Source organism: Lupinus angustifolius, chromosome LG18 (genome assembly GCF_001865875.1).
Source record: "Lupinus angustifolius cultivar Tanjil chromosome LG18, LupAngTanjil_v1.0, whole genome shotgun sequence".
NCBI classification, from domain to species: Eukaryota; Viridiplantae; Streptophyta; class Magnoliopsida; order Fabales; family Fabaceae; genus Lupinus; species Lupinus angustifolius.
In genome coordinates, this window is record NC_032026.1 from 9114448 (window position 1) to 9121671 (window position 7224).

Genomic DNA, 7224 nt, shown 5'->3' on the forward strand with positions numbered 1-7224 from the left:
GTTGAGCTAGCACGTCGTACTAGCTCTAATACCACTTGTTAGGTATCAGTGGCGGAATACATCTAGAAGGGGAGTTGAATAGGTGTGGCGGAGCTCAAGTTTCACTTTTTGGGCTTTTACACACTTGCTGAAAAATGCCCAGTTAATCGATTAAGCACTGTTCATAATCGATTAACCAGTAACAAAACCAGAATGATCAGAACAGCAACTTGCACAATTATTAACCAACACACAAACATATATACAACAGATACTTTTATGCAAGATTAACAAGAACAACAAGAACATAGCAAGATACAAGCATGCAAAATATTAGCTCCAAGCTCGCATTAAAACATCTTGAAATATAAAAGAGAAAAAGATATGAAAGATTTTGCAGGGATTTTATCCTGGTTCGTTTTGCTGTCCACTACAAAACTACATCTAGTCTTCCCCTCTGATCTGGGAGATTTTCCTTCTTCACTATAGAACACAATGTACGTTACATACACGCTTCCAAATACAAGACTCAAACGCTCGTTTCTTGGAACCCAAAGAACTTCGTCACCTTTGATTTGACCTTTCACAAAACCGCCTCCAAGAAAACATTTCTTACCGCGATTCGGCCCCAGCCAAGATATCGCTCTTTATCCCAAGACCTCCAAGTCTTTGTGTGAAGAACACCTTACCTAACCGCGGCTAGGATTTTGCTAATCCTTGAATAACAATGCTTTGAGTTATGAATGAGTACTTAATACTCGGGTATTACAATAAAGATCAAAGTCTAAAACCTAAGCAAGAACTCACAAGACGTCCTAGTCTATGTTGATCTATCTCTTTTCTCTATTTTTCTCTCTTAGCCGTTTCTACAATTAGCTAGTATTTATACAAAACAAATTTTGCCTCTAAAAATGGTTTTTCAGTTATGTAGTTAAAACAGCAGAAAAAACTCACGTTAATCGATTAACTAGTGTATTTTTAATACATGATTAAATGGTAAACTACTTATATGATATATGCTCATGCAATACATGATTTCCAAAATATAATACATTTAATGCACAAAATCAATGTATTCAAATGCATGAACCTAATTATCATATGTTTCTAGATGATGTCTCATTTTAGTGGATTAATTACTTTATTAAGTCTTGTGAGACTCACACCTAGGTTTACCTAACCTAGACTCAATATTTATGGTAAGCATCTTAGACTTCTAAAAAGATAATAAAGAATTATAACCTAAGTCTAATAAGATACCACTTAAGCCCTCGTCATTTTGATTGTTGAGCCATCTTCAAGCTTTAATTAACTCTTTGTCTTCATCAAAACATAGGCAAAACATTGCTAATGCAATCCTTGACGCTTTACACTTTCAAATAATGCCCAAAAATGACCTTGAAATATACGAGATGTAAAGATTCCTTATGCATATGCACTAGGAAGTCTAATCTATTCTCAAGTTTGTACATGTCCTGACATAGCGTTTGTCGTGGGAAGTTTGAAAAGATATTTGAGCAATCTTGTAATGCATCACTAGAAGAAAGTCAAATATGTTATACGTTACTTAAATAAACAAATGAGTACATGTTCACTTATCGGATGCCTGAGAATTTAGAGATCATTTAGTATTTGACTCCGATTTTTGGGTGTCTAGACAACAGACACTTCATCTCTAGATATATGTTTATCTTGGTTGAAGGCACTATCTCTTGGAACTATGCTAAACAGACGCTCATAGCTCCTTCAACCATGGTTGCGGAGTTTATGGTTTGTTTTGAAACATCAGACCATGGCATATGGTTGCGGAAATTTTGTCACTTGCTTACGTGGGGTCGATGATATTAAAAGATCAGCAGTAATTTATTGTGACACAAAGTCCTCGGTTCTTAACTCCAACAATAATAAGAGTTCTACAAAATCAAAATTTATTGATATCAAGTTTCCAGTTGTTATAGAAAGTGTTCAAAATAGACAAATTTCTATAGAACATATAGGGACAAATTTTATGCTAGCTGATCCATTGACTAAGTGTTTGGTACCAAAAGTCTTTCATGAGCATATTGCTCATATGCGTATTGCTCCTTAGGATACCTTAGTTCATTGAGAGTCTATATGTTTTATGATTTACTTTGGACGTCATATGTAGTTTTATGTATAATAAAGTTGATGGTTTATTGTTCTATTTTGAACTTATGTATTGTAACTATTGTGTTGCAATTAAGGACTTTGGATTTATCTCACTAAAGAATAAAGAAGGACCAGTTGGAAATAGACATGTTTGAAATCACATTGCATGAAATTTCCATATCACTCATCCATATTTGATCTATGTCATTAAGTATATTAATATGGTGATCATCATGGTTGAGTCACATTTGAATGTGATGAAGGACAGAATGGTTTCATAGTTGATATATGAGATGGACTAGATTGTATTAAGGAATAGTCTAAATATAAATAGCATACGAATGCGCGTCTAAAGAATATGTGATATAATTGTTTCAGGAAAAATATGAAGTCCAAGTGGGAGGTTGTTAGAAATTCATAATTTCTAGTTAAGGTGAACATCATATATTTAATACAATTATATCAACTATTTATTTTGGGGTTACAAAATAAATGATCTAATTAATGACAACATATAAGACTTCTAAAACTGATAATGGATATGAGTTTAATGAGTGGATACCCAAATGGTTGGCCTATAGGGGATAATGGGAACCCTATAAGTTAATGCATAAGGAACGACTATTGTCCCTAATACACCAAATCACAAATAGTTTTCGCCTCTCCCCCTCAGAGAGAAAGCGAAAGTCCCAAAAGGAATTAAGGATTTGGTTGAGGAAGGTCATCATACCAAAACTCTCTCAAAAGGTATATAAAAGGAGTAGATTAGAGAGCATGGATTCAGAGATTCATGTATGACTTTGTATCCTTGTTTTATATTGTGTTCGAGAATCTTGAGACTCAAGATCCTAGGATGATATTTCACCAAACATAAAAAAATATCTAAAATTTTGCAGTCCAGATTTAACAATATCAAGGTATTCTTGGAATCCAAATATTACCTTCACTTGGATGCTCCAATGATCATAGTTCTTCCCATCAAGGATTGGAAGATTCATTATAAACCCATGTGAGGTTGTCATCTCCCTTTTGTAGCTTCACTTTCACCTTTTTTCTCCTGGATTTTCAGATCACAACCGTGAGCTTCATCACTTGAAGCTTCTTGCACCTTAGCTGACACCACCATAGGCTCCTGATCTTGTAGCTCTAGATACCACCATTGTTGGGAGAGAAAAAGAATAAATGCTCTAATCGGTTAAGGTAAAGTGGTAATCGATTATCGAGAGATGATAGAGAGGAAATTGGAATTATTTTGTATATCCAATTTCATATACATTATCCTTTAACTAACTAAACTAACTATTTGTTTAATCGATTATACATACTAGTAATCGATTAACGAAACTAGCTAAATGAATTACACTTTACTCAACATAATATTCTATTTTTAAAGACACAAATGCATTCTCTTAGGTGACCTCGTTTCTCCAGAGATTTTTAGAGCAGTTAAGTATTTAGCACTCACATGCATCTCTATAAATAATTAGTGGAGTAACTAGTAGTAGGTTTATGACATGTTATAAATCAATTTTCACCCGTCATAGTTTTAACATGCAAAACAATATATTTTTAAATAAATTAATTCAAGAAAAATTATAAAAAACATTTCATCTTTTCCTCTTCAGCATGAGAAGGGAGAGAAAATCATAAAGAGAAAATAAGAGGTTGAAGAAGAACAACAACTTAAACTATGAAGACAATGAGTCTCTCGATTGATCAAAGATCATCTCTATTAATGTAGAAATAAATGCATGTATTTTCTTTTATTTTTAATTACAGAAATATAAATTTATTATATTTAAAATGATAAATGTGTCATTGAAATTTATAATTTTATTTGTTTTTTGAATTTTGAAGCACTTACATCTCCATTAGTAGAGATGATCTTAACTCTTGCCGATTAGTATAAGTTTAGTTTTGAACAAAAGTCATCAACGGTTTAAATTAAGTTGAAGTTAACAAAAGGATAGTTTTATTTATCTTAAATGTCCAAGGATCAATTTAAACAGATTTTAAGTTAAAGGTACCTATTTGAAAAAACACAAAACTTAAGGGTTGGTTCAAAAAAAAAATCATATGTCTAGCTTCATACATGGCTTGCATATTATTTTACTTAAAGCTAAATATGGTAGGCATATGCCATCAGATATGAATGGGATAGGAACATTAATATTTCATCTTATTATCTATATCTATATTATATATAGTTAAATATAGTGTAAGTATTATCATGGACTAATTTGAATTCTCAATTTTGCTCTTTACATTTTTAATTTCTCCAAAAAATATATATAATCCTAGGTAATTATTATTAACACAATAAAACATATTTCATCTTAAATTTGACATTATAATAAATAAATAAAATTAGGACTGGCAATAGGGTCGGGTTTGTGCTTACTCAACCCCGAATCTAAAATCCAAAAACCGAACCCAAATTAAATGGGGTTAAAAATAATGTTATCATTCCCGAACCTATCGGGTTTCAGATAATCCATACCCGACAGAAACCCACACAAAATATGTATTTATATTTATAAATAGGGTCTGTCAATATATATATATATATATATATATGTTAATGTCTAATTTTAGATACACTAATCAGGTTCGAGGTAGAGTTTTAACTATACTAAACCTGAAGATGAACATCGGAAGTTGAACTTCGGTAAAACCTGAACCCAATTACATTGGGTTTTCTTCATGAAATTTGAAATAAGTTCAAACATGTACCCATAGATCCAGTTTTCATTGTCAAACCCTAAAAAATTATGACATAAAGTATATCAATATAACAACATTATAATTCACTAAAACAAAATATATAAAAATTGAATACTTCACATCATAAAATAAGAATAATGGGCCACCCCATATCAATGTTATCAATAACAAAATATCAAACTTTACTCCATTTAACAACAAAAATATCAGTCACCAAAATTCAAACGGCGTTTAACAGGAAAAAAAAACATGAAGCTACTCTAAAACCGCGTTTATAGAAATTATATGGATTTTTTAACTTTCTGTTTGTCATTATTTTTATTCTCTTAAATAGGGATAGCAACGGCACGTGTAGTAGCTACCCACTACCCGTTTCAAAATAGGAGAACATTACCTATACCCATTCGTACTCATGTGGGTACCTGTGTGCGGGTATTTGTAGGTATCTCTGAGTACCCGTAGGTACAACGGGTACCGCGAGTTTCTTATATTATAAATGAATTTTTAATTTTGTACTTCTATTATGTTTCAAATGTGATAAAACTTAATTATTTTTGTACCTATTGATTGAATATTTGACAAAAATGCTAAATTTATTAGTGTTTTCTATTTGTGTGATTTTTTTGTTCTCATTTCCTTAACAAAAAGTATATATTTGTTTTGTAAAATATGTGTGTTTCTACCCATGTAATAACATTTGTAGGGTGTTTCACCACCAAACTCAATAAAATATGTAAACAAAGTAAAAGGAAAAATTTACATAGTGTAATGAATGTTGGGATAATGTACTTTTTATTTTAATTAAAGATAATATATTAATCATATAAATAACGTGTACCTGCGGCCACGGGTACTATAATACCTGTACTCGTCCATATGTACTACGAGTATTTTTAAAAACTCGTTTATAATACATGTGAGTACCCGTTTGTGGCACGTACCCGTGCCCGTACGGGTTTTACCCGTGGTACCCACGGGTATGGGTTTTTTGCTATCCCTACTCTTAGATTTACATTATTATTACTAGTGTGTGAGAGACATTTCATGTCTATCGAGTGTTTGTCAGCCACATTCTTATTTTAAAACATTACGTAATTAATTTTTATACATTTCATTTTGTAGAATTAAAATATACTTTTTGTATTGTATTTACTTTATATTATATTTTTTTGTCTTTATTAGAACATGCAACTTATAATTAATGTGTTTCAGGTGATTATATAGGATTGTATGGTTTTTTTTAAGTTATAAAATTGAAAGGCAAAATAAGAATATATAAATTATACCATAGTAGTGATTACACCATATTTTAGCTTTATATATAGTATAGAAGTATAGAAATATATTACTAGTAACATGAGCAAATAGGAATTTGGAAATAAAGGGAAAAATATCAAAGATTTGGAATACACAAATCCATGATTCTCATACATAATGTAAAAGAAGGATATAAAGTCATACTTGAATTCATGTTCTCAGATCTACTCCTTTGATATCCCTTTTGAGAAAGAGAGTTTTGGTATGATGGTTTTCATCAACCAAATCTTTAATTCCTTTTAGGACCTTCGTTTTCTCTCTAATTGGGAGATATGAAAATTATTTGTGATTTGATGTCTTGAGGACCATAATCATTGCTTATGTGTTAACTTATAAGGTTCTCATTATCACATATGAGTCAATCATTTGGGTATTCATTCATTAAGCTTATATTTGTTATCAATTCTAGAAGTCCTTTAAATTGTTAGAAATAAATTACTTATTTTGTAACCCACATAAATAATCAATATAATTATATTAAAGATATAATTTCCACTTTAATTAAAAATAATTTCCACTTTAATTAAAAATATTGCACAAGAGGAACACAACATTTGCTAAAGCTTAGCTAATGTTGTGCAGGTAAAAGCGAGGATAAAATATTATATTTATATTCAGTATAATATTAGTAAAAATTTATATACAATTAATATATTATTTATGTTTCATTATATTTTTTTGAAGACTAAAAAACTATTAAATATTAATGGTGGAATAACACAATAATAATATATAAAATTTATCACGTTAGTACAAAAAATTTCTCATTTATATTTATATTTTTTTCCAAAAAATTTCGGTTATCGAAATTAATGCGTTACTTATAAGCCAGTTCATACATCATATATCGAGAATGAAAAAAGTTGACATTAGCTGCTTCTCTATCTTAAATAAATATGACACAAATCTCTATTTCAAAGAAATATATGCACCAAAATAATTTTCTCTATTTCTCTCAAACCAATCACTTACCATTAGTTATAATAATATTAAATTTCAAATTAATTTTTTTTATTTAATATATATTTATCAAATTCTTATTGGTGATATTGGATCATAGAAGATTGATATTAA